Genomic DNA, 27,199 nt, shown 5'->3' with positions numbered 1-27,199 from the left:
ATTCGAAATTTGGAAAGTTAATGAACTTAGATTGTGTCATAATATGAAAACACACAGTCCAGTAAGTTCACACAGAAATGTGAACTGAACCATTTTCTCTCTTATCTGAACCTGAAGCTTAGCTTGTGATGTGATTTGCCAAGAATGATATCCACAAATTTCAACCATTTCCTTTCTAAGTAACCATACAGCTTCTCCTGCAATCCAGCCACCATCCTTGTGACCCTACAATACACCAATTCCAACCTGGCTATATCCTCCCTATAATATGGAGCCCAGAACTGAACACAATACTCCAGTTGTGGATGCGCCAGAGTTGTATAGTTGGCAGTAATACCTCTCTCAATCTAGAAGCCAGCATCATCAAGGCTTGCGCCTCCAACTTTTGAGTGCCACCCACCCCTCCTCAACTCACTTACCTTCCAGTAACCTATCTCAGGAGACCTTCCCCAGTCTGGCCTTCAATTGACCAAAGTTGGCCCTCCTGAAGTCCCAGTTTCTAGTGTTTGACCTGCTGCACGTCCCCAGTCCCCTGATCTCAAAGCAAAGGATGGAGTGATCACTCCCCTAATCTGCACCCTAATCTGCACCCCATGTATCTGCTCCTCCCTGTTGGTCAAGACCAAGTCAAGGATGTTTTCCAGCCTCATTGTCTCCCAGACTCTCTGCATGAAAAACCCTCCCTCTATAGTGTCTAGGAAGTGCCGTAACCTGGCCTTCGCCACGGAGTGAGTCACCCAACTAATGTCCGGGAGACTGAAATTACCATAATTATCGTGTCCCTCCCTCAAGATATCATTCAAATCTGGTGTGTAATTTCTTCTCCGAAAATATGCATCTTTACATTTTAGCTGATGAGGGAAGCACACAATTTGGATTAATTTTTTCATCTCTTTTCAAGACTAATTTTGTGTAAAATTATGGATTTAAAAAAAACTCTACTAATCAAATCTGCAAAATATGCGCAACAAAACAGATGTCACTCTGCTGGCAGATCCATGAGTCATATTCTTAGAAATGCAAACTGGTTTGAGTCTGTTGGGAATTCCTCCAGCTCACCTGGAGGTGAGCTCATAGTTCTCGCCCTCACCTGCACAGCCTGGCTCCCTGGGCTGCACAGAATCAAAGAATCACAGAACGGTCAAGTTGGAAGGGGCCATGAAGGCCATCGGATCCAACCCACTGCTGGTGCAAGACACCAAAGTGCATGAAACTGCGCTCTAGTTTAAATCAAGTTAGATTTCTAAGGCTGCAGTCCAGGATGCACTTTCCTAGGAGCAAGTCCCTCTGAAGGCATCAAGGCTTACTTCCAAGTAGACACATGTGGGATTGCACTGCAGCACAGAACCTCATTCTGTGCCTCAACTCGGTAAAAATGAGCGTCCATGCCTTGTGTGAAGTGATGGGAAAGGGGATCTCCTTTTGCCAGCCACGGTCCAGACAGTCGTGCGACCGTGTCCTTGTCTCAGCTGGTCTGATGCTTTTGGGCAGTGGTGGAAGGGGAGGGAGAAGAGGATGTGCAGAATGGCTTTCACAAAAAAAGGGAGACAAAGGCAGCCTTCACAAATGGAGGATCAGTCCCAAAAGCAGCAGGAAGCCCTAACCCAAGAAGTCCTGTTAACAGCACCAAGATGAATTTCCTCCTGGCCTGGAGAAAGAGATGGTCATGAACAGATCCTGGGAATCCACTTCCCTAACAATTCAAGGAAATAAAGTTCCAGGGTTGCAGCGGGGAAGAAACTCTAAAGAGCTTATGCACTCCTGCTATGCGTCCCCCTTAGATAACAGCTGCTCTCTTCTTAACCTCTCCCTTGATCAGATCAGAGCAGCTCCAGCTGTATTTGGATCAAGCAGAGGCCCTGGCGGCTGCCCAGACAGCGTCTCCTGGGTTGAACGCCAGCAGCGTCATTCCCGCTCCCAGACAGCAGCTGCCAGCCAGCTCTGAGCCAGAAGACGGGACTCGGAAGGCAGACGGGCAGAGGCAGGCAAAGAGCACCCCATCTCCCTTCCCAGCACCTGGGAAGGCCTTCGCAAGGGAAGAACAAAAGAATGAATTTAACCAGAGGGGGATGGTGAAAAGTGCTTTCATGCTGCACCATTGAAAGGTGGTTTGACAGAAGCTCCATAATTTGCGGGGAGGATGTATTTACATTTGCAGATTTACCACTGATTGATTCTATTTCTAGGCCACCCCTCTGAAACAGGCCAGAGTGGTTTATGAAAGCATCAGAATCTAAAACAGAATCAGTTGCGAGAAATACTGAAACCTTTAAACAACCTCAGAAACCACAAGAGCACCATGCAAAAAAAAAATAAAACCGAGGCCACGTGGGGCGTTCCTGGCTCCCCTCCCAAGCACATGGAGCTCTGTGGACGGCAACCGCCCATGCCCACTGGGCACGCGCTGCCACGCCAGCGACAGGCGACCCACTCCAGCGCCTCTCCAGCGAGACCGTTCTTTGCGTTGCATCCAGGGTCCTGCTCAAAGGAATCCCTCCTCCCTGGTAGTGCACCTGCTACGTCAGCAGCACGCATAGGGGGCAGAGGGGGGAGTGGTTTGACCCACTGCCCTGGATTGTGGGGAGAGGTGCGAGGAGGCACACGAGCAGCTGCTGGCCACGTTGGTAAGAGAGCAGGGGGCCCACACGGGGCCTCTTGCCCAAGGGACTCACAAGCCAGAGCCAAGCGAGGACAGGAGGACTTGCACAACGCACCTCGCAAGGCTGAGCCTCTGGCCCGGGATCAGCCTCACCAGAGGAGCCCCTGGACTGATCTTCATCACGCTAATCTTCTGACAGCTCGAACCAAGTAACAACCCATCACATCCAGGCCATTGGCCAGCAGCCATGCGCAGACCTGGTGAGGAACTCACCTACTGGGGAAGGAACCCGCCTGCCAACAAAAGCACAAGGCCGGCTGGATGATTTTATCAGGCAGAAGCTGTGAAAGCTACCCAAGTATTCGCTTGGAATGGCAGCATGAAAGGCAGGAAAGCTCGGACTCCAAGAAAGGCGAAAGGCCTTTGGAATGTGATCAGTGGCAACGCTTCTCAGAGGCACACGCTCTACACTCGAGAACAGGGGTCCTCAGACCTTTTGAACAGGGGGCCAGAGATGGGTGCGGGCTGCCAAGTCGGGGCGGGCGGGCGGGGGGTGCACGCGCAGAAAGGCAGGGGCATGCGTGCGCAGAGATCCTTTTCTCTGAGTGAGTCCAAAACGGTCTCCTTGCGAGTCAACCAGCACCTTGCCATGCAAGTGGCGAGCTATGGCAGGCCGTGGCTGAGAACAGCTGGTGCAGCGCTGCAGTCCCTCGGAGGAGGCGGTGCCCCCCCACAATCCAAGCTCACTCACATGCAGCAGACACCAAGCCAGGTCCACACACACCCCGCTTGCCCCAACCCACCCCCGCCTCCTTCCAGTAGGAGCCGCTCTCACACAGCCCCAGCGGCCAGCAGCAGCACAGCCTCCACCCTGGGGCAGGCAGGTCGTCCCGTCGGAGGGCACACGGGAGCCCACCGTGGGGTCTCTGGCTCTGAGGATGAGCCCCAGCCCTGTGCTGGCTGGCGCCCTGGGCGAGCGCATGTCTGAGTGCAGGCAGGACGCCCTGCTTCCCCACGGGTACCAGGGCCAGGGGAGCTGAAGTCACAGTGGGCCCCAAGGCTCCCTGTAAGGAAGCACCAGGTGCTCACATCCACTGCCCACTCAGTCTGAGGAACAGCAAGATCTGTGGGGCTGATGAAAAAGAAAAACAAACAGGACAAAGACACCTACATTTTTTCCAACTTGTCAAAAGCCACTTCATCAGAACCAAGGAGACACTCAGCCATCAGCATCATTTTTTTAAAAATTGAGACATCCATCAGATTGGCTTCTAATTTTAGCTTCTCTTTCTCTGTGTTTCCAAGCATGCTAGAAATAAAGATGTTTGGATTTTGTTAAAACCACTCCACCTGTTTCATAGATTCTCAGCCGTCCTTCATAGCATTGTCCAGGCACTGCTAGAATTGTTTGTTTGTTAAAGCAGGATTCCATTCTGCTTGATTAACTGACTGAAGTCTGTTCTTCCCTACAGCGGAGGGCAGGATGCAGAACCAGGCTGCAGGCTGGGTGCCAGGAGGCACTTCCTGACAGTTGGGACACCCAGGATGTGGAAGCCTTTAGCGGGCGCAGGGACAGGCACATATCGGGATAGGCACATCCTCCAAGCAACGTCCCCCAAGTCTGTGGCCTGAAGTCGGAGTGGGAAAGGGGTAATCTAGAGAGACCCATCCCCCACTCTGCAGCCACGGCAGTCTGGCAACCCAGGAAAGCCAGTGCTGAAGCTGTGGCTGAAGGCCCAGCGGTCCCAAGAGCCCATGTGCCACATCACTGGCCCTTCACCCCTCCAGCCCAGGCCCTCCTGCTTGCAACCAGCCAGACCACCCTAGGAACGACTTACCGGATATTCTGAGCAAGACACTTTGATACGTGATGGAACAGCAATGCAGCCTTTTCGCTTTGACCTACTGCTCCCACCACAAGCTAACGAGCAGAGATAAATGTACAGATTGCTTGAAACAAGCCCACAGAAGGTCAGCATTTCTTTCCAAAGCAAAGGAGAACATGCAAGCCAGCTAAAGCAGTTGCTCCTAATAAAGGAGGGATAGCAGTTGCGTTGCTCAATGCAAAATAAGCAAAGGAGCTAATCAACACTGCTACTTAGCAAGACAGAGAGAGAGATGGCGAGCCACTAGAAGTGGTTGGACAGAGCAGCATCCGTCGATCGCCAAGGAATGCATGGCTTTCCAGGCCGTACTGGAGTCCAGTGCATGGCACACCGGCCAGACTGCAACACCTGTGACAGAGGCTATAATATTCTGGTGCACATGAATCCCTGGACTGATACCAGCTGCTGCTCAGAACCCAGCTCTTTAACAGGCCTGCAATGCTGCAGGGAGCAGGGCAACATGAAGGCAAAGCGGGAACACTGACCCTTGAGGTGCCGGTGCTGAGGAGTGATCCCGCCGCTCGGTACATTTTGGAGTGCGGGGTGGAAGAGGGTTCAGGCGTGCCATTCAGCTTGGCTCTGGGGGTGGCCATGGAGAGGACACCTCCCGCTCTTCAGAGGCTGCATGGCCACAACCAAACAGCAGAGAAATGGAGCGGGGATGCTGCCGCGGTGCTGCCTCTCACATCCATGTGCTCGCTGCTAAAAATAGCACATTCCAGGCCTCCCTTGGAGTCCTCCGGCAATGCTGGGCGGGGGTAGAAATGCCACTGAGCGTGTTGTCCAGGGGCGAGCCGGGAGCTGGCATGCACAGGCATGCGGCACGCCAGCCCTGTTCGCAGCCGAGCGCCGAAGGGGGCCTCTCCCCGCGCTCGTCTCCCTGCGGGGCTGCAAGGGCGCCAAGAGAAGGGGAAGGTGCCCTCTTTGCACTCGCGGCTGACACCCAGAGGTGATGGTTTCCAGATGTCAGCGAAGGAAGACAGAGGCAGAGCTGTTCCTGCTGCGGAAGCTGGAAACGGCTTTGAGATAATGCGAAATTCCTGAATGAGAGCCAGCTGCTCGCTCCGGCTAGGCAGCCAGGAACAAGCCGCCCAAGAGGTGGCCCACCTGGGAGCAAGCCGTGCTCAGGCCGATGCCCGGAATGCCAGTGGCAGGGCAGAGGTCTTCCCGGAGGGTGCGTGCACACGATGAGGGCCATCCCATGCTCGTCTTGCTTTGGGCAGCCCTCCAACATAGGTGGGCCTGGTCCAACTCCAGTCCCCGGTATTTAATGGCTCTCCCACGAGCAGGAGTGTTCCCAGAGGCAACCCTGCAAGGCTGAGCAAGAGGCAGTTTGCCCTGGGGGTCCTGGCCATGAGCGTGAAGCAAGGTGGGCTCATCACCCTGCGCGTGCAGCCGCCTGCCAAACCAGTGTTGGGGTCCACCTAACCAATCAATCCTGAAGGAGCGCTTACATCCATATATGCCCAGTCGCCCCCTGAGATCAGGGGGAGAGGCCCTTCTCCGGGAGCCCCCCGGGAGAGAAATTAGGAGGGTGGCTACTCGGGGGAGGGCTTCCTCAGCGGTGGCGCCTAAGTTATGGAATGCGCTCCCCAGAGAGGTCCGCCTGGCGCCGTCGTTATTTGTTTTTCGGCGCCAGGCAAAGACCTTTTTATTTAAGCAACATTTTAAATGTTAATAGCACTGAATTTTATCTGGCCAGGGCGGCTTATTTTATAATGTGTGTCTTAAATTATTATGATTATTTTATATGTATATTTTAACGTATTGGTTTTATTTATTGTTGTAAGCCACCCCGAGGCTTCGGCGAATGGGGTGGCATAAAAATGTTTTAATAAATAAATATATAAATCACAGAGCATGCCCCACAAGGCCAGTGGGCTCAGAAAAGGGGGCCGAGGGACATCTACCAAGAGCATTTATTTATTATTAATTTGCTTCGTTTTTAATACCTCCTGATAGCTGAGGGTCTCTCAGAAAACTGGAAATCATGGGCTGAATAGAAATTTTACAAGACAATGCATGAGGACAGGGCAGTGAAAAGGGAGAAAATCATCTCCGCACAGAGAGGAAAGCAGGGGCCAACTCAAAGAGGAAGGTCTTGGGTGGACGGCACTGGAGGATGTGAAGAGGTTCGGGCATCTTGGGAAAGTGTCCTCCTTGAACCTCAGGAGGTGGCACAGGACGGCTGCAAAAGGCACCCTCCAGCACTGAGTTCCATCCAGGGTCGGCCTCCTCAGAATGGACGGGGTTTCCTCTTCAGGGGACTCCACGCCCATGCCCTGCTCCCAGTGCTTGCTGGGACTTTTAGTGAAGGACAGTCTAGAACATGGGTCTTCAAACTAAGGCCCGCGGGCCGGATCCAGCCCGCCATGCCCATTGAACCGGCCCGCCCCACAGGTTTTGCACTCCCCAGGCAAGTGCGCAGACGTGCAGCTTGCTTGCAAGGAGGTCATTTTGGACTAGCTCAGAGAAAATGACCTCCTCGTGAGCAAGCCGGCACCTCGCTGTGTGCACCTGGAGGCAGCTTGCTCGCGGGGAGATCATTTTGGACTCGATCTCCTCGTGTGCCCCACCCCCTCACTGGCCCACGCCCCCCTGCCGGCACTGCCTTGGTGGCCCGCACCCACTGCTGGCACCTGTCAACTAGCCCCCTTTAGAAAAAGTTAGAGGACCCCTGGTATAGAAAATCTTTAAATAAATAAATAAATAAATAAATAAATACCGTACTCAGAAAACCTCACAGCAGTAGAATGTAAAGCAATTACTGGAATAATAATCGTAGGATCCATATTGGAAGAAACACAAAAAGTCACCCTCTCGAGTTCCTCTCAGTAAAGAAACCACAGGGAACCTGATGCGTTCTGTTTAGATGTAAAATGTGTGGACTTGGACCAAGTTCTCCACCGCTTGCGAGACACACCAAAGAGGAGCGTTCCCACTTCAGAAGGTGCCACTCGGAGCCCGGGGCTCGCAGATGCTGCGCTGTCTCAGCCGAGCAGCTGGGCTGAAGCTGGATGGCACAAAGGGGTCACCGAGTCTCACAAAGGCCAGGCCCACGCGATTGCTCCTTAACCTGTCTGGGGATGGGATTGCCCAAGGGGGCTGTGGAGGGAGGGCCGGCCACTCGCCAAAGCTCTCATGACCAAGATGTCAGGTCTGATCTCGCTGGGCTTCCGGACGAGCATCTTGGCGGCAGTCACCTCCAAGACTTGTCACAGGCCTTCTGTGTAACAGGACCCGGCCAGACACCTCCAGGCAAGGCAGCCTCTCTGCAAAACCTGGATCCAGACAGGGGAGTCTTACATTCCGAAGGCTGAAAAGGGCAAGGGCTACAGAGAGTCCAGGTCACAGGCAATGGAAGCGACTGGCCCACCCACCCAAAAGGGCTGGAGAAGAACCAGGGTGTTTCCCACGTGCTTCCCTCCCCACACCAGCCATGGGAACTAGAAACTTGGCTCTGAGATGGTGTCAAACTGTCTGTGCCTCAGACCAAGGAGTGTATGGACAGATGCACATGCACAGAAGCACCACGGTGCCACCCCAGACAGGAGGACGACCACTCGGGCACGGGCATTTCTAATTAAAGTCCTGAGAAACGCAGCCACGTTTCTTTTTGGAGATGAAAGGAAAAGAAACCTAAAATTAGGTCCAGTGAGGCCCAGAGGAAGCAAGCGCAGGATTTTCTGCTTTCTAGAGGAAACATGGGCTTTTTCCTGTCCCAGGAAAAAGGCAGCTTTGCCATCTTGCCTCAGTCTCTTGCCGTCTGCGGTGGGGGAGGTGCAGGCCCAGAGAGGGTCTCTCCTGCCTGGCCTGAGATGCTGCAGGTGGTGGCCAGCGGCCCCCGCTAACGCCACTTGATCTCCAGACCTGCAAGTCAAAGCAGAACCACAAAGCCAGGGAAGGGCAAGTGCCACACGAGCAACGCGTTCCCAGCCAGCACAGAACGCAACCAGGTCCTGCCAGCGCGAGCCTGCTGCTCGTTTAGGATTCAGCGCTGCTACAAGCGAAGGACAGACAGGACTGAGAGCCTCCCCATGGACCGCAGCTCGCCAGGCAGCCAACTTGACCTCTTGCCCCTGGAATTTTCTGGCTTTGGTGGCAAAGGTCCCCTGAGCAACGTGCAGAGAGTTCCCTCAGGATGGAAAGTGCCCTCTGCTTGTTGTCGAACACCCAGTCCAGGGAATGGCCTTCCCACAGTGGGACTGCCCCACTGTGGAGGGCCCTGGGCACCATCAGGGCTGGCTTTTCAGCACCCTCTCAGGCTTTCCGCCACCCCCAGCATGGGACCGGTTTTTGACCAGGCATGAAGCACTGTTTGGATGTGAGCCTGTTGTTTGTTGGCATGTTTGCAGCTACAGTGTTACATTATCCACAATAATGCATTTTTAAGGTTTTCTGGTCTTTGCAAACTGTCCAGACTCCATTGGCTATGGGGCAGTATAGAAATTTACAAAATTAAATGAATGGAAGTTGAAATACCAGCATTTTGAGGCACCCACAGTTATCTGAAGGGTGAAGTGGGGTATCTGAGTTCACTGAAATTAAACAACCTTCACTTCAAAGTTTGGTTTGACTCACTTCCTTTCTCATTCAAGGCTTGCTTTGCAGTTTACACATTTCAAAAATTCTGCATTTTCAAGAAGTGGCATATTTTTCAAAAAGTAGTACATTTTGCAAGTTCAGGGGTATACTTCACATGACCTTCGATGTCTATATACTAATGCCCAGAGAATACGAAACAAACAACACACACTTGAACTTTTAATGCATGAGAGCAAATACGAAATACAAAAACTGAAACTCTGTGGGATGACTCCTATGACTGAAATTAAAAAATTTATGGAAAATCTGTTCAAGAAAAACAGAAGGAACTGAAAGGGATGCAGAGTCACACTGTAAGTCGAAGATATAGATCTATACAAAGAAAACTAGGTGGGGTAGCCAAAACCACAGAAGACAGAGAAAGATCCAGGGTGCCCTTCATAGGTTAGAGCACTGGGCTGAGAGCAACAGAAGGAAATTCAATGGGGACAGATGCCAAGTCCTCACTGCCCAGGTAAGGGATTGCTCTTCTTGGCTGCTCCCTCAGCACCACGACTGTGGCGGACCCACAGCCACCAGCGCAAGTCCCGAGGCTTTTCTGCAGTGCGAGACAGAAGGGCCAGCAGCCGCTCCCTGCGGAGGCAGCTGGGCCACATGGCCAATGCACCCAAGCAAATGAGGAGAGACTCGGGGACTGGCTGAAAGCTGGGAACCAACACTGGCCCACCCACTTTCTGTGCACTCGCAGAGGAAAATGTGCAACCCTTCATTCACCCACGCAGGAGCACCTACACGCACCCTTCTTTCCAGAGGAGAATTCAAGAAGCAGCTTTCTGAAAAGATGCCTCCATGTGTGAGCAAAAGAAAAGAGAGGAACAATTGGAAAAAGAATGCAGCCATTTCTGACCACAGCACGTTGCCCCGCGCATCACGCATTCCCACGGGTACCCTTCGTGCAGAGAGCAGGGAAAGCTTCCCAACAGCCTGTCCTGCTGGGCTGCCAGACGGCACACAAGGAAGCCTCCCCTCATGTCCACAGCAGTGGTAAGGAGGCAGCCGTCCCTCAGATCCTTCAGCCCTTTAGAAATGGGGAAATGGGGACCAAAGCTAGGAAGCCTCCAAGCCCTCAGAAGGGGGGGGGGAGTGCTGGTCCTCTAGAGATGCCCCAAAGGGGCCAGAGCGAGCCCACTGGGCTCAGCAGCCTGGCCTGAGTCCCGCCCATGCTCAGTGGGCAGCCCCAGCCAAGCCACGCCGTCCAGCCAAGGACAAGAGGGCCTGCAACTGTTTTCCCATGGTGGGCTCAGATGCTGCCCCCAGCCCCGCCCCAGCCTCTCCTTTCCCCAGCTGAGAACCTGCCAGCCCCAAAGTCCAGCCCAAGCCATGCCAGAGCCTTGCACCTTCCCACAAGGCCGAGAGACCCTCACACAGTTCTGGTGCCTCAGAAAAGGCCGGTGCAAGCAGGCAATGCCTTGCCTTTGTGCGGGCAGGCTGTGATTTGTAGCATTAATATTCCCAGGCAGCCGCGTGAGTGGCCACAGGGCAGCTGAGGCCAGGAAGCAGCACTTCCTCACAGGCCCTCGCTCCGGCAAGGCTTGCCAGAGGCACTGCAATACGGCTGATGGATCCGAGGGCGCCAGGAGCAGGGAAGCCAAGAAACGGGAAAAGCAGGAGGCTGCTGTCATGCATGCTGCTGCCGTGGGTGCTCTCCCCCCGGCCCGCATCATGCAGGCCGGTAGGCCTCACAGGCGTGCAGGCACACTGTAGCCACTGAAGCTCAGCACCTCGGGGCACCCCAGGATGCCACACCTCCTCCCCCAGATCCTCCTTTTCCTCCTGCTGCGGACCTGTTGGCACCCTCCCAGCTTCTGCACATTTCTCGCCATTCAAAGACCGAAACGCCTCTCCCAGGGCAGGAAGATCATTCAGCTGACATGCACTGGTGGCTCTGGCAAGCTGCGCTCCACCGCTCCGGTCTTTAGCTCCACCCACCACAGGGATGCAGCCTCTGGCAGCTCCCCAAGCCAAGTATGCTCTTCAGCAAAAAGCTGCACACCAGCTGCCCAGAGAGAAAGCATCAGGTGTGTGCCGCAGCCTGCAGGCCACTGAAAAGCCCCGGGCCGGCCTGCACAGTGAGGCGCAGACGCTCCCGGGCCTTTGCACAGCTCACGCTGCCCCGTCCTGCCCACCTGGGCTCCCGCGCTCCAGCAGCAAAGACTCTGCAGAGGCAAAAGCAGGAGTCCAGGACTGCTGCTCCCCTCCGAAGGATGAGTCTGAAACCCAGACACCCGACACTTACTCCACACAACTTTCCAAAGGAAAAAAGGGAGCAGGAGATAATGCATCACCATGAGGACAAAGATTTGCCCAAAACTGTATATGCTAACTTGCAGGTGCAGAAGCAAATGCAGAGTTTAAAACCAAAACAGAGTAAATCTCATCATGAGCTGTGTGGAAGGCGCTGGGCAGAGGGGAGAGGTTCCAGCCTGCGTGGCCTGGTGGGCAGGCAAGGCTCCAGGACCCCCTGGAGGCCACGGCAGACCGCCCTGTCCCCACAAGCAGAGTGACTGGGAAGCGGGTGAATTTCCCTTGCAACATGCGCTGCTCCCTCTTGCTACAAGAAGCACTTTGGGGTGGATGGTGATGAAGACCCTTCGCTTCGTGAAACCCCGCTCCAGGCGGAGAGACACACTTCTGGCTTTGCGGGTCCACAGAGCTGCCTGCTATGATGGACCCCCTTTGGGCGAGTTGCTAAGGCGACTGGGAGGGCCTGCACCCCAAAACTGACCCCATGCCACTGGTCTGGGCAACTGTTTAATTATGGGTTACCTTTAACCAAAATGGGAAAGGACAACCCTCCCAAAAGAGGGCACTCTCGCAGGCAGAGCAGTCCATTTCAGCAGACAAATGGCTACCCTAATTCCTGCCATATTTGGTGAGAACAAGCACACAGGGGCCACACCAGCCGAGACGCCAGAATCCAGCAGCAAGGCAGAAGCAGGGCAGGCCTGACTTCCCCTCCACTCTAAAGCCTGCTCTCAGTCACTCAGGACACGTACCTGGTGCTATCTGCCCTCTGCCAAAAGGAGGCCTGACAGAACCAGAGAGGCTTAAGGGGATCTCGGGGACCTTCATGCAGAGAATCCAGCAAGCTCGGTGAGGTGCCTAAGAAGCTTAAAGGACAGGAATAGCTGTGAGAACTTGGCAGCAGGAGAAGAGCTGCCTTGTGCTCACCAGCCCTCGGCAAAAGACTGGAGTCATCCATGAAAATAAAAAAAGCTGGAGGAGAAGTTCTGCTGGCCACTACTATGGAGTCATAGCAGGCAGTCCTTCATCCACTACCCACGCATCGATGGAATGAGTTTAACTGGAATGTTATTCTTGTGCTACTTCGTATGAACTTGGAGGGGAATTAGCACAAGCGCACATTAGTGCTAATGGATGCTTGTGGAAATGCACACTTCGGCTAAGGCATAATAGTACAAATCTCACACACAGAGAGTGAAAAAAATAGTCCACAAGTCAGCAGAATCCATGTGACTTGGGAAACGTTGATCCCCTGAAGAATCCAGAGGTGGGATTCACAAAAAATCCAAATTGCGCACTTCTACAACAGCCCTAATTCCAACACCCATCACTGCTGGACTGACTGATTCTTGGAATTCATTGTATTTAGATGTGGGAATCCTCTGGGACTGAAGCGGCTTTTTCAAAGGGCAATACAAACTGATGGTGCCTCTCAGACCGGATGACTCTTCAGGGGCAAACTCTGTCACAGTTGCTCAGCAGACACCCGATGGGCCCCCGTTCTTCTTGGCAACTTCCAAGAATCAAGGACTCCTTTGGAAAGGAAAAAGCGAGCGAGCGAGCCTGGGCTGCAGCATCTTGAGAAACTGATCCGCTCACTGCCACCTGCTCAGGGCTTTCTAGCCAGCCTGGCACATGTTCCTCCCACAGAAGGCAGCACTGCTGTCCAAAATGGCATGCGGCCCCACGGCCGGCCTGGTGCGCCCCTGTCTGTTCTGCAAAGGGCCACCACTGGACCGGATGGTGGGGCTGCCACCGGGTATGCAGTTCAGCCATTGACCAGCCTGGGTCCTGCGCTTTCATCTTACGATGAGCACGTGTTTCTGGCCCCAAGCGAGCAGCCTGCCAGCTGAAGCTGGAAAAGCCCAAGAGAGCCAGGCTCCGTGCAATGGCGGTCCCGAGAGAAGGCCACACGCCAGAATGAAGCCACGGAACCATCCGCTTCATCGCACTGGCCCCTGGGGGCGTCCCAGACTTGGTGTCCTCAGATCATGGGAGCCGGCCAGCAACTGCCCCGACTCCGACTCCTGGCCCACTGACCACAGGCTGGGGAGTGAGTGGCAACTTGGCCACTGGCCAGGAATGGTGGGAACTGCAGGGAGTGGGAAAGGCTGCAGCAGAGATTTTCAGTCTGGCACCAAGAAGCTTTGCAAAGCCTGCGTTTTTGCCTGCCTTTAAAAAGAATCAGCAAAGAAGCATGAATGCTGCAGCAGCCGAACCCCTGAAAATGGGCCAGGGGATCTAGGAGGGGTTTCAGTGGCTGGTGCATAGCGGCCTCCCCCCATGCCACTCCATCGGGTTCCTCCAGGAGCCGGGTTTCCACAGGCTCTTGCTGCTGCTAAGCCTAGTTCAGAGATAGGGTTACCGCAGGATACGTCGACATAATTACTGAAGCTCGAGTAATTTTATCTCTAGCTTAGTTGCCAAGTTAGCGGTATCCACTGCTCAGCCCTTGCTCAGAGCCCTCAGTTGCCACTGTCAGTTTGAGAGCCATGTCAGTCTCGCAGATAAGCCCTCCCTCCCTCACCCACCCCCAAAATAGAGGAGCTGCCCCCCTCAAAGGGATGTGTGTGCAGGCACACCCAAGAGCGCTGGTGCAAACCAAGGAATCAGTGAGAGAACATCAGCAGAAGTGCAGCATTTCTCAGCAGGTGACTGCGGGCTGTTTCTCCTTAGAGAGGGGAGGGCCTAGGCATTCAGTGGGAGCAAAGGGTTGTTGCTGGAAGATGCTGAAAACAAGCTGGGGGGGGCATTAGAAAGGCCCCCACTCTGAGTCATGGGGCAGCCGCCACTCAGCATCTCCAGCCAGCCACGCTGGACCACAAACACAAGCAAGGAGATGGCAGTGGGGAAGAAGACCCCGGGGTGCATGCTGGCAACCACCCAGCGGTGCCAACAATGCAGGCACCGAGACATTCACAGGAGGTCTCAGTGACGAACGCCTACAAGCTGCGAGCTCCAGAGTGCCACAGAGCTCCTCCGCAGGCTGGACCGCAAGAAGAAACGAAGCTGGCAAGGACAGGAAGAAACAGCCGAAGGGCCTCACGGAGTACTGTTTGCGGCTTGCTCCCCTCGCAGGGGGTGGGCCCAAGAGTGCCTTTGCACGAGTGCCTGATTCACGTGTGCAAATGCCGGCTGGCCAACTGACCACATGGAGGCTTTGAGACCAAGTGGGAGCAGGAGGAGCCAAGACAGCACTGGCTGCGCCCCCCCCCCCCCCGCGCTCCCCTTCTCCGGCCAAGCCATTCGCAGCCACTGGGTGCATTCAGAGCAGAGCCGCAGGTGGGGAAGCGACCCGCACACCCTCCCCAGCTCAGAGGCCCGGCCCGGCCACAGGGAGGGCAACACAAGACTGGGCTGGGGGGCCACTGACCCTGCCGGAATCTACACAGGTGACAAAATCAGCACCAGTTGGGGCGATTCCAATGTAATCCGATGCCTCTGGATCCCGTGCACACCTCAACACCTGGACCTGCTTCGGTACCAAATTCTCCTGGCCAGTTGTGGCAGAATGCAGGCGCACAGGCACACCTGGCCTGGGGCCCTCAAGATGCGCTGAACTAAAACTGTGCCACACATCTGGGGCATTGCAGATGCGGAATGACAGGAAAAGGAATCAATTCACTTAGGAAGAGAGAGGGAGAAAACCAGAACCAAAGACAGAAATGAAATTAGGATAGCAACCAAACAATGAATTAATGAAAATATCCTTTCCAACTGTATTGCTTCACAGCATTTTTCTTGTTTCATGAATTGTTACATAGAAACATAGAAACTGAGCGAGTCAGAAGGGGTCTCCTGGGCCATGTAGTCAGACCCCTGGCTCCAGCCAGCCGCACTCATGACATGCCCACCATGTGCGTGTCCAGCCTATCCTTCAACACCCCCACCAATGCGGCCTCAACCACCTCCCGTGGAAGCCCCTTCCATGCCCTTGGGGTCCTGACTGTCAGAAGCGACTTCCTGGCATTCGAACTGAACCATGCAAAAGGGTAATAAAAATTACACTTGCCACAGGCTCTCAGCTTAACTTGCCTTGCAGGGTTGTTGTTGTGAAAGTGAAATGGAGAGGAGGAAATTCTTGCAAGCTGCCTTGAGCTCCTTCCAAGAGGAAGAAAGGTGGGATCTAAATCAAGTGCAACGGATGGTGGTGGTGCAAGAGATGCCAGCCAGAGATCTCACACCTAGAAAACCCCTAAATTGGTCAGCAAAAACCCGCAGTAGGGCTGTCAGAGAAATCTGCCACAGACTGCTGTGGGTTCGGATCTCTGACTCAACCTGCAGATTCTAAGCAAACCAAGGTTTTGCAAGTCATGTGGATTCTGTGGACAGTTTTTCCCTTTTTTACTTTTGAGAGGGATTTGCAAATCCACACTTGTGCTAACCTGCCCTCGAACAAGCGAGCACCCACAACGATGTGCACGAGCACTCAGGCGCACCTTTCCCAGGCTGCACTGGCATGACTGCCCAGATGGAGCAGAGCTCTAGTGCGCCACCTGCTCCGACAGACAGAAGTCCAGTTCCCTCCCTGGCGCAGGATGGAGGGAAAGGCACCCAGGAACCCTCGAACGGCAGACGGGGGGATCTGACCGGCCCCACAGATTCCCAGGCAAGCAACCCAGGCAAGCAACTCATCTGGAAGCGGCTGCCCGTCCCAGCGCGTGTCATTCAATTCTCATCGTGACTGTTAAAAATTCATTAATGAGAGCAGATTGGTATTATGCCACTGCCTTAATTAAAGAGGGTTACAGAACAGCATTTTAAATAGCTGTGTCATTTTTCTAATTGACACAGCTGCATAATGTGTGTGTGTGTTGGGGGGTGAAATACTTAAACAGAACTTGACACCAACCCGGTCCCCCCCCCACCTCCTCCCCACGACAGAGTTCATCTGGTTTGAATGCTTAAAGATGCTCATGCAATATTGATGGCTGTTGGGGGGGGGGGGGGGGGGCCCCCTCCCCAAAGGGGAACCCCCCCCGCCCCCCCCGGACCCCCCCCCCCTCCCCCCCGCGAGAGAAAAAAGGGGGGGGGGGGGGCGGGGGGGGGGGGGGGACCTCCAGGACCCTCTGGCCTTGCCGAGGACCACCTCAAGGAGGAGAAGGCACTTGGCTGGGGACCAAGCGATGGCTGGGGAACTGGCACGCAGGCCTCCCTTCTTTCCGACCTCCCCGGGGCACACGCCACTCCCCCCTGCACACGCCACTCCCCCCTGGAAACGGCGCTGAGGAAGTGCCGCACTCCTGAAAAGAAAGGCCATGGGGGGTCCTGCAGGGACCTCCCTGCCCCCTCTGGCTTCCACCAAAGAAGCCTGCTCGGCACCTCGCAGAGACTCTCCCGTTAAGCCACCTGCACCTGGCTCTGTGCCTCGCTCCACATAAGAGTCCGTGTGTTGCTGCAGTTGATCCTGACAGGAGCACAGTCCTACTGGCCGCACAGGCACTTAGGCTAAGCCATGGTCTGGGTTAACCCTGGTTTGTCACCTGAGCCATCCCAGCACCTGGACTGCTAAGCCACATGGAACCTCAGTTTGCTGTATATGGCCATTTTTGCAAGGCTTTGAATGCAATGCGCTTGTGAACGCTACTTCAAACCCTCCTGCAGGCTGCCATAAACTTTTGACAAGATTCATTTGATGCATTTGTTTTGCTCAAGCAATCCTGCCTACAGATCACCCGTCGGTGTTAGTTTCTGGTTGCTCAACAAGGTGACTAAATCCCACATCTTTGTTCAAGGAAATAAGTGACGGGAAGATGCAGAGATACCACGTAATGTGATCCTATCTCAAGTGAGGCCTTGTGACTTCACCAGTTCTTACTTGTTTTGAAAGGCTGCTTTCTGCGGAGAGCCTCCAGGCAACATGGCGGCCAGCACAAACTCCTGCCAGTCCGAGGAAGCTGGGGCCTGCCAGGGTGAGCCCCACTCAGGGGCCATTCTGGACGGCAGGCAGCAGCTTCCTGGCAGAATTGGGCTGGCCCCAGGCGCGCCTCGGTGCAAAAACGGCCCACGGCTGCCAGCCCTCCCACCTGGGGTGCGACTGGGCCATGCCGCCAGTGGGGCCGTGCCTTCAGCCCAGGCCTGCCTGGGATGGGCCCTCAAACAGGGGCGGCTCATCTCCAGAAGCAGCCAAGTGCAGCCCCTGGGGGCTTCCACATGCCTTGATGCATCATGTATGGGTGACTGCAGCCCTGGACAAATGTATGAGGCTGCTGTGGGTGAGCCATGGTTACCCGGCAGCAACTGGGTACGTGGCTCGGGCCACCTACACCTGTCCTGAATGTCCTGGCCTGGTTGCCGTCCGCTTCCCAGGCTGATCGGCCACCGTCGCAGCTCTGGACCCGGCCGCCTAAGGCAATGGTGGGCAAAAAGCAACACTCCAAATGGCGGGGTAGAGAAAAATCTGGGATTTTTTTCAAAAAGGGATTTTTATTTAAATTGGATTTATAAAATTTAAATTGTGTTTTTATTTAAATTGGATTTTTTAAATAAAATGCTTTTGGAGGGAAAGTATATCTAACAATAGTTTTCTACTTAAGATACATTATAGTCCAAAGGTGAAATAAGGATTATAGTCCATCATGAAATAAGGATTAGTTTTTAATTATGTAGCATGATGCTGTATATTCCTGCAATGTTTAGATTTTTAGTGAACAAATTCCATGAATCCATTAAGAATGCCATGCTCTACCAGAGGTTTCTGTAAGATTATTAGGCATTTTTTCTATCTAGAAGATATTACCACAGATGCTTGATTTTACAGTTCTCAAGACTGCGAAGCTGTGTCTGCAGAGACTGCATACTACTTGTTTACAGCAAAAGTGTTATAAAATAAACTTACAGAATTGAGAAAAAGACCTCAATCCCATTGTTCCTTTGCAAATCTATGTACACAGAATCAACCCCTCACCTTATTTTATTTTATTTTATTTTTTTAAAGTTATTATATGCCATCCTATACGAAAGTCTCTGGACCTTTAAAGTGCTAACTTTAAAAAAAATCAATGAATAAATCAAGATTGTTGGGACTGGAATAGATCTGCCCAAGAAGCAAAGTGTGAAGAGGGAGGGAGAGGCAAGCGCTAAAATAAAAGTGAACGCTTTATTTATTTATTTATTTTTGGATTTATATCCTGCCTTCTTCCTACAAAGGGCTCAAGGCAGCTTACATCAATCTCCTCCTCCATCTTATCCCCACAACAACCACCCTGTGAGGTAGGCTGGGCTGAGAGGCTGTGACTGGCCCAAAGTCACCCAGTTGGCTCCATGGCCGAGCGGGGACTCGAACCCGGATCGCCTGAGTCCCAGTCCATGCTCTTAACCACTACACCACACTGGCCCGTCTGGGAATATTTTAATGAAGTTCCTCTACGTACAGGTAAGGCACACAAATTATGCACGCAAATTATGTAGAAAACCATGATTTAAACCTAGTCTTACTGACTAGTGATTTAAATAATGATCTAGATCAATTTTATTTAAATCAAGAGGCTGCTTGAGAGCAACTGGCGCCTCCTGCCCTGGTGTTTAGAGATGCATATTTTAAAATTTAGTCTTTTCTACAGTATATCTCCTCTTCTGCTTTACTTTTTAATGTTCTTGGATTTTTAAGGTTACAATTTCTTGTTCATAACTGTGGCACAGTGCCCTGATTACCTTATACATAATATCTCTAACACTGCAAAATGACATCTTGTTACATTTGATTGTATTTCCTCCTTTTAGCATGCTACACTGTATTTTGTATTTTAACCTTTCTACAGCATTCAAGGTTTTTTTACTGTCTGTAATCCACCAAAGGAGGTTGAGTTATTGGGTGAATTAGTAATGTGAGTAATCCAACATAATAAATTACTTTTTAGCAAACCAGAATTGTTAATTAATAAATAATAAGTAGAAAAATTGCGTGGGAGCCCAAAGTGCTTTGCCACAGTTCAGCAACTGCTCGGCCCGATCCCAAGCGTGGATGGCGGGGCAGAGCAAAGCTGGTCCATCCGATCCAGGATTCTGCGCACACGGTGGCCGAGCGGGAGCCTCCAATCCCTGGGAACGGAGACACAGAGGGTCACTGTACCCGGTGAGTGTGGGAAAGAGGTTGTCACCAGGAGGTCGTCACCACCCTCATCATCCCGGCCCGTCCGGGGTCACGCGGGCAAGACAGCAACGGCCACACCGGTGCCACCTGACGGCATCTGGCTACGTGAGGACATGGGAGAGGGACTTTTTGTTCAGGCTACTTCCCATGGCATTGCAGCAGGAAGATGAGAAAAGCTTCATGTTTAAGTGTTCCCTGAGATACTAAGAAAAGGAAATCTGAACACCCAAGTCCTTTCCAAGAGGAACAAAGTCACGGAGCCTCCCCGCTCCCCTGTGCCCTTCCTAGCAAAGTTTCCAAACCAGCCTGAGGGCTTGGAACAAGTCTTTTTCCTTGCCCATCCCATTCACCAACCATCCCCCTTTCTCACTGTCCAGCAAGAGAACCTGCAAGTCCCCGGCAGGCCAGCAGACGGACTCTGGGCTGGCTCCTCGCTGGGCTGGGGGCAGAGCTGTGGATTTCTCCCTGCTCCTTTCCGATAAACTCACCCACTGGCCAGATTCCCGAACCATTTGGCCAAAGTCTGGAGCCTCCCTGGTTCTTTGCAAGGCAGGTGTTCTCATGCAGGGGGGTGGATAGGGGGAGTCCGGCCAGAGAATGAGAGAGGCAAGGGAAAAGATAAAATGTCGAAAGGGGCCAGGAGGAAATGGGTGGCAAGAGAGGATGGGAAGGAATTGTCTGAACATTCAAAACAGCTCACCCTGCCAAGCTGTTTAGCCTCCCACACAGAAACTCTGGACAGGCTGCCAGTAACAAAGGAACTCTAAATAAAGAGAACTTCCAGTGAGTCCAGACACTGGATTGGTGCAGGACACTGAGGAAAAAAAGCCGGCCTTAGAATAGCTACAAGTAATTTGCGTCTTGCTCCCACCCACACGCAGACTGTGTGAACCGGGCGGGGGGCAATGCCCTCTGGCCTGCCTCTCCATCCCGGTTTGGAGGCAGCCAAGAACCTCGCATTGATAGTTGGCAGGAGCATCAAGTGGCCTTCAAAGGGTCAAGGGCCAGAAACAGCCAATGCGGGCGCAAGAGCTGCGCTGGATGCAACAAAGGATTGCCTTCAGTGCAGCGGGTGGGGAACCTCAGGGCTCCAGGTGTTTTGACCTGCAACTCCCCTAAACATGAGCAGTGCCGGCTGTGGCTGATGGGAGTTGTAAGAACATAGGAACATAAGAAAAGTCATGCTGAATCAACCCTAAGCTAGGTCAAAACATTTGGAGGGTAGTGCAAATTAAATAGCGAGTAGTTCAACTGGAATTTGCTATCAGAAGTGGTGGTGACCGCCACAAGTTTGGATGGCTTTGAAAGAGGATCAGATGTTTTCTTGGAGGAGCTCTGCCTGAAACCCCAGAAAGTCGCTGCTGGTGGTTTATGTTGACAACCCTGGGTTTGTGGATGGGACCACATTCACTGGAAAGCAGCTTCTGATGTCCCAAGCTGGCTTGTTTCATTTATCATGGCTAACATGAACCCCTGTTTAGGGTTCAGAGACTAAACTAAATGCATTTCAGCAGAAAATCCTAGAGCAGTTTACATAAAAAGATTATTCCCCCCCCCCCAACCAAAGTAGTAAATAACTACAAAAATACAAATGCCACAAATCAGAGCAATCAGAAACCAGCAACAAAAGGCAGCAAGATCTTAAAAGGTGGATTTTAAAACACAGGGAAATTATAGCTGTGCACTGGACTGGCAACCCAGACCATGCCAGGGAGATGTCTATGGAGACCAGGGTTCTGCCCTGGAGAGGGCCCCTCTGTTAGCCAAAGATCTCATCTCTGACTGGGGGTGGGGGGATACCTGCTGAACGCCCCCACCAAGGATCTTAACGTGGGCAGGAGGACACCCACTCTGGGTCCATCCTGGTTCAGCAGCCTGCACTGACTGCTCTGCAAACAACAGCAGCTTTCTCTCCGCTCTTTGTATTTATGAGAGCAAGCGGATGCTCGGAAGTGCATTAAACCTAATTGGTTGGGAGGCCCGTCTTCTTCATTACTCTCGACAGAACTGGGTCTCAGCCACACTGATTATTTACTTCTCAAAGTGGTTTGCAATGAGTGCTCGAACATCGGCAACTGGGAATACATCCAGCCTGCCTCCCATTCTGGGACCTGCTGGGGATCAGGATTTGACCACCTGAGGCCAGAGCGAGCTGAAAGGGGACACAGCTGAGAACTGGGGTTGCCAATGCCACCAACCCGCAAACCCAACAGGGCCTCTGAGAAGATACCAAGCCCTGACCCTCCAGGCCCTCCTCCTCGTCCCTTGGACCTCGCTTGCTCTGACTTCACCTTCACAGCTCGGCGTGGTTGGGCATTTGTCAAGGGCCCCTCCTTCCCGCAGGGGCCTGGCGCAAGGGCTGCCTGGCATTCCTACCCCTCTTCCCCCCCCCCCGCTTGTTTGCCCACCTCTCCCTCTCGCCTTGGGCTTCTTGCTCTCAGACCCTCCACCTGCCCAGCATGATGGGAAAGAGGGGAGAAACACAAGCAGATGGGCCCGTGGTGGCCAGGAGGCCAACTCACTGAACGGAAGACCTTGCCCAGGGGCCCTCCAAACCTGGCTGCTGGCACTGGATGCAGATGCGGCACAGCTGAGTATGCTGTGCTCGATCAGACCAGACACAAAATTAAACCCAGGCATTGCTATACTTCCAGGGCAGCTCAGGAACTGACCAGATGACCCAGGACCGGTCCCCAGGCCACACTCCAGTGCACACGCCCCTTGGGTGCATGCAGCCAGGACTTGCCTCGACCCACAGAAGGCCATCCCAGCTGCAGCAGCAGAGTCAAATCCCCGCTGCACCAAGCTTTCATTCTATCATCTCCATGGCACACAGGAGTGGGCCTTCCTCACGGCACGCACGACAAATGCAACATCAATTTATTCATGGTCTAAGCAGAACACGAGCTGACACAGCGCAGTTAAGAAGGAAATGCATCTTATGAGGAAAAGTCAGCCCAAGTGTTTAGAAAGGGAGAGTTCCAATTATCTTGTGAATCCCACCCCACCCACCCCCACAACAAAATTCTTCCTTCTCCCTCCAGAATGATGAAAATTAACATCCACAAATCTAAAATTCTGTGCTGCGTGTATTTCTAAAGACATGTCAAACTGACCGAGTTTGTCAAGGTTGGGCTGTTAAAAGTCGGTCTGTTAAGGATGTGGGTAGGCAAGCAAGAGACAAGCCTGTAGGACACACATCTTGCGTCCTGAAGGAACCGGCTGCGGTGCTCTTGGTGGGAGCTCCAGTCTGCATGTTTCAACCCTCATCTTGCCTGCTCTGGCAAACAGTGGAATGCCCCCTGAAGCCATGAGTGCTTCAGATGGAAATCACTAACCCACTGCGAAACCACCAGGAGACGGGGCCCGCCGTGCACCAGGGCAGCCCTTCCCACTGCACCGCACACCAGAGAAGCTGGCTTGGCTGTCTTTCTTCTGCTTGGACTCGTTCCAGCCCCTCCAACGGAAGATGATGGAATTCCAACTGTGAAACAGAAGGGAAGCAATTCTGGCCAGCACTGCCGGCGGCCTTCGGAACCTCACACATTTGCATGGAGGAGAGAGCCCTACTTAGATGCAGCTTCTTTGGTGGGAGAAACTGTGCCAAGCAAGCGTCTCCCTTTCATGAAACGTTTAAAGGCACAGCGGCCCAAATGACCAGAACGGGGCTTGTTGCAAGGCTTCTTTGGTCGGAGAAGGGACAGGATGTAGGGTAGACCAAAACAGAAAAACTTAAGGAACAAAAAGTGGAATTCAGTGCCAATTGCCCAGTTCCCTTTCACAAACCCCACCAGTGCCTGCAGCACTCGTCAAGTCCCCTCTCTCTCCTTTTCCGTTTGTGTTGCTGCAGCTGCTGCCCCTTCCTTTCCCCACATTTTCCTTCTCCAGTGGCTGACCCAGATTCGTGATCATGGAGACCATGCAGTGCTCACAGATCCAACTTTAATTATTCCCCCAATATGCATTATGCATCAATAAGAGATGGGGGGGCTGTTGGCTGAAGGAGCGCACCCCCCACATATAAAACCAGCACAATTGATGTTTGTTTCCATGGTTAAAGCACCCCCCCCACCACTCACTCACTGTTACAGGGCTAGAATGGGGGGGGATCCGAATGATTTCACTATGTTTCTCCCAAATCTCGAAGCCAAACAAAACCTTCCCTGCGGGGAATGACACAACGTGTGTTTGCTGTAACAAAAAGACTTCATTGCACAGCTTTGTAAGTATGAGGTCAGCAGTTCTGCCCTGCTAAATACCCCAGTTCTGGGGCACACATGATGCCTTTCACCTGAGAAGAACAAGCCACTAAAGCCACACCTGCTCTGGTGGGAAAGGAGCAGGCTCGGGACAGTGCAGGCGGACGGTCCAGGTCTAGGACTGCCCAGGTGTTGAGGGCCTTCTCACCTGCCCACTGCCCTGGGCAGTTCAGCTGGCAAGTCCAAGGAAGGGGCCTTGTCAGTAGCGGCCTTGTGAATCGGGAACTGGGTTTCATACTCCGTGTTGGTGGGTACGATGACGGCAGTGATTAAACTTTAGATGCCACCTTATCTATCAGCAGCAGTGTCAAAGGCTGGGGCTGTTCTGTATCCTTTCTGGCTGTGGAAGGAGATAATATTTGGGTGCAGAAGGCTGAGCTCATGGATGCCTTCAATTCAGCAAAGATGGTTAGAATGCAAGAACTGCCGTTCTCCGGCGGCATCAGTGGGCTTTGCCTATGTGTTGTCCAATGAACCCAGAAGCCTGAGTGGAATCCTGGGCCCAGGAAAAAATCCAGCCCAATGCCAATGCCAATGCCTAGGCATTCCTGATACAGCCAAGCCCCTTATCATTTCCATGGCCACCAGATTTTGGGTGGTTTTCCAGCTCGTGTGCAGCACTCCCCACTCTGAAAGGATGGAGGCTCTCTCTGAAGGCTAACTTGAGGGCATAAGAGCTGTAACCCCATTTTTTATTTTGGCCCTTCTCCCTTTTGCCTCCCCCACCCCTTCCCCCAGCAATGGCCCCAGCTATGGCCCGAACCTGAGCCCTAAGAATCAGCCAGATGGTTGTTAGTCTGGTGAGAAGGCACCCTTGCAACACGGAGAATAAATACTATCACTGTGCCAAACTGCCAGATGTTGGGACATGAAATTATCCACGCAGGTCATTCTGCCTTCACTGCAGAGACTGTTTAGGAGCAAATTCAGGTTTTCAGGAAAGAAGAAACTCCCCTGACCACCTTCCTGCCTGTTCACGTGGCTGTCGGCACCGCGCTCCAAGTCCAGCCAAGTGAACAGCCGCTCTGCTCCCTGAAGTGCTGCAGCGGAAAAGGAAAGCGAGGGTGGGAGACGCACAGCAAAAGTGCAAGCTGGCTGGCAATCGAAGCCAATCGACTCGAAAGCAAGGTGGAGCCACCACCGCCAGCGCCACTGCCCAGGGAACAGAGAGGCCTCCGCGCCCGTCCTTCAGCGCTGCTCTCCCGCACCCGCCCGTTCTGCCTAAAAGCAGGGTGGGCCACCCCTGCACGTGGCCGGGCTCCTGCACCGGCGGCCTCAAGAGCAGAGCAGGCAAGGCTGAGCATGCAGAGGCATCGCAGGAGGGCAGGAGGGCCCCACTGGGCCGGGCCGGGCCGGGCCGGGCCAGCCAGGGGCTCACGGGGAACCCGCCACTGACCGGGGTGCCACACCTCCCCTCAGCCCATGCTCCCCGGCAGCTGATGCACTTGGGAGCACAGGGCAGCTCACGCCACACCTGGCGACTGAGCCCACCTGCCACGGCCGCCATAACCCTCGCCTCCCGACATTGCTCTCCTCTGGCTTTCTGGGGCTCTGCACCACCGTGGCGAGATGGCCTGTTCACTCCTCCAATCTTGCTCATTATTGCCCAGGTCCCGTATGCACAGAAACATCGACACAGGCGACTTTCGCGCAGGCTCGTGCCCCTTTTCCTCCCCTTCTTCTGCCCCCGACGTGCTTGGGCGGATGCAAGGCTGGCCGCCTCGCCTGCTTGCCTCCTGCCTGGGGATGTCTCTTGCAACACCCCCTTTGCCTGGCCACGGCCCCTGCTGCTGCCCTCCCACTTCCCCTGACCGGTGCAAGACCAAGGCCACACGGGCGGCTCCTTTCTGCTCCACGCAATGAGGGGAGCCCAGCCAGCCACCACTGGAGCCCCCAGACATCTCGCCTGAGAAGACCTGCCAGCTCTGTCAGCACACTCCCATGTCCTGTGTGGCTTACTGGCAAGGTAGCTAGTTAATGAAATCATTAGGAATTAATTAGGATTCCTTCCCTAGATGGGAGCCACTGGGTGCTCGAGCTGAGTCTCTCAGAAGACCTGCTTGCAAATCTGCCGCCCCAAGCAGTCCAGCAGCGGGGGGTGGGGGCTTAGCAAAGGGAAAGGGGGGCTTTGAACCACAGGTGCTGAGGGGTGGCAAGAGTGGAGCCAGAGTGCAAAACGAGGCCTGGGGAGTGTAGTGAAGCAGCTCGGGCACAGGAGAGGCGTCCAGGCTCAGGGAGTGGCTGCGCAAAGGCTGGGGAGCCCTAAATAATCTGTGGGTGGGGAAGGGGGCGTGATCTTCTGGGGGAGCCCAGGCCGGACACACCTGGCCCACGGCCCTGAAGTCTCGCACCGCTGCAGTCCACCGCAAGCCCACTTCCCGGACACAGCCATGCTGGCTCACCGCGTGTCTCAGCCCTGCACCAAGGCAACCACAAAGCGGACCCAGAGCAGTTGGCCTTGGAAGGACGCGCGGCCTTGGATGACGTCTCCCTCGAGACCAGTTGCTCTCGAACTGGAAGAGGATTTCCCAGTGGTTGAGGCTTCTTCCATAGTCACATATTCTGAGCCAGATTAACATACTTGGGATTTTCTTCTGAGGACAGAAATCTTCCTATCAGTGCCAGGAAAAATCCCATAATTTCACAAAACACACACACAGTTGTATGGGAGGAAAAAAGTTCACCATCAAAACTTATCCTGAAACAGTTTTTTCCAGCTCACATGTAACTGCATAGATTTTTGCCTAGGAATCCGGGAAGGGTTATTCTTGGCTAATCGGCAGCAGTGGGGATTCTCTGGTTCGGGATTATCCCCTCACCACATGCTTTTCTGAGGAGAAAAAGAAAACCAAGAATCGGGCAGGAGGTGGAAAGCAAGCTGGAAAACAATGCAACATTTCTAACCCCACAAATCCAAAGCCATTCTACTGCAGTTCCTGTATGAAGAAGAGGAAGGGCAAAACCAAAAGAGACAGTGGGGTCCCCAAAGGCTCCTCCTTTTCTTCCACACATAAGACAGGGCTCACAGAGTTATAGCAGTAAATGGAGCAGCAAGTATGGAGTGGAGAGACATGGGCTAAAAGTTCTGCCCCAGCATGAAACTCTCTGGGTGCAAGTGGAAAGCGATCAGGGCAAAACCGCTTCTTCTCAGCCCAGTCCCCTTGCAAGGTTGTTTGGAAAATACAGTGAGGGAACCCCTTGACAGCTGATCTGGTCAAAATTCTTTGTGGCTGCCCTCAGAATTCCTGAAATGTTTTGTCTGAGATAGAACACAGAGATGTGACACACACACAAAAGTACACCATTTTAGTTCCTCTGAAGTTGAAACTTTCAGCACGGAACAGAGACAGCCTTAGGTCAAAATTGCCAATTTATAGAATGAAAGTTGGTGCACACACTTGCAAGACATTTCTCCATTTCAAGTTTGAACACTGACTCCATCCAGTCTGACGAAGGTCTGGAAAAAGATAACAGAGCTATGGTGCAGCTGATCCTCAAGCAGGCGCAATAAAAC

General features: G+C 53.4%; 1 protein-coding gene across 4 annotated transcripts in view; it reads right to left on the bottom strand.

Annotated features, from left to right (window-relative positions):
* The window catches only part of RXRA (retinoid X receptor alpha), a 104,976-nt gene that overhangs the window by 53,056 nt on the left and 24,721 nt on the right, over positions 1-27,199 (bottom strand). Inside the window, exon 1 of one of the 4 annotated variants that reach the window (XM_044453047.1) lies at positions 19,915-20,073. The exons of the other annotated variants lie outside the window; for them this stretch is intronic. The gene's annotated coding sequence lies outside the window, so the exon portion shown is untranslated. Of the gene's footprint in view, positions 1-19,914; positions 20,074-27,199 lie in introns of those variants that run through there. 4 annotated transcript variants of the gene reach the window in all.

The sequence above is a fragment of the Varanus komodoensis genome, unplaced genomic scaffold (genome assembly GCF_004798865.1).
Source record: "Varanus komodoensis strain SLA01 unplaced genomic scaffold, ASM479886v1 scaffold77, whole genome shotgun sequence".
Classification (NCBI taxonomy): domain Eukaryota; kingdom Metazoa; phylum Chordata; class Lepidosauria; order Squamata; family Varanidae; genus Varanus; species Varanus komodoensis.
This window is presented reverse-complemented; position numbering and strand designations above follow the sequence as displayed.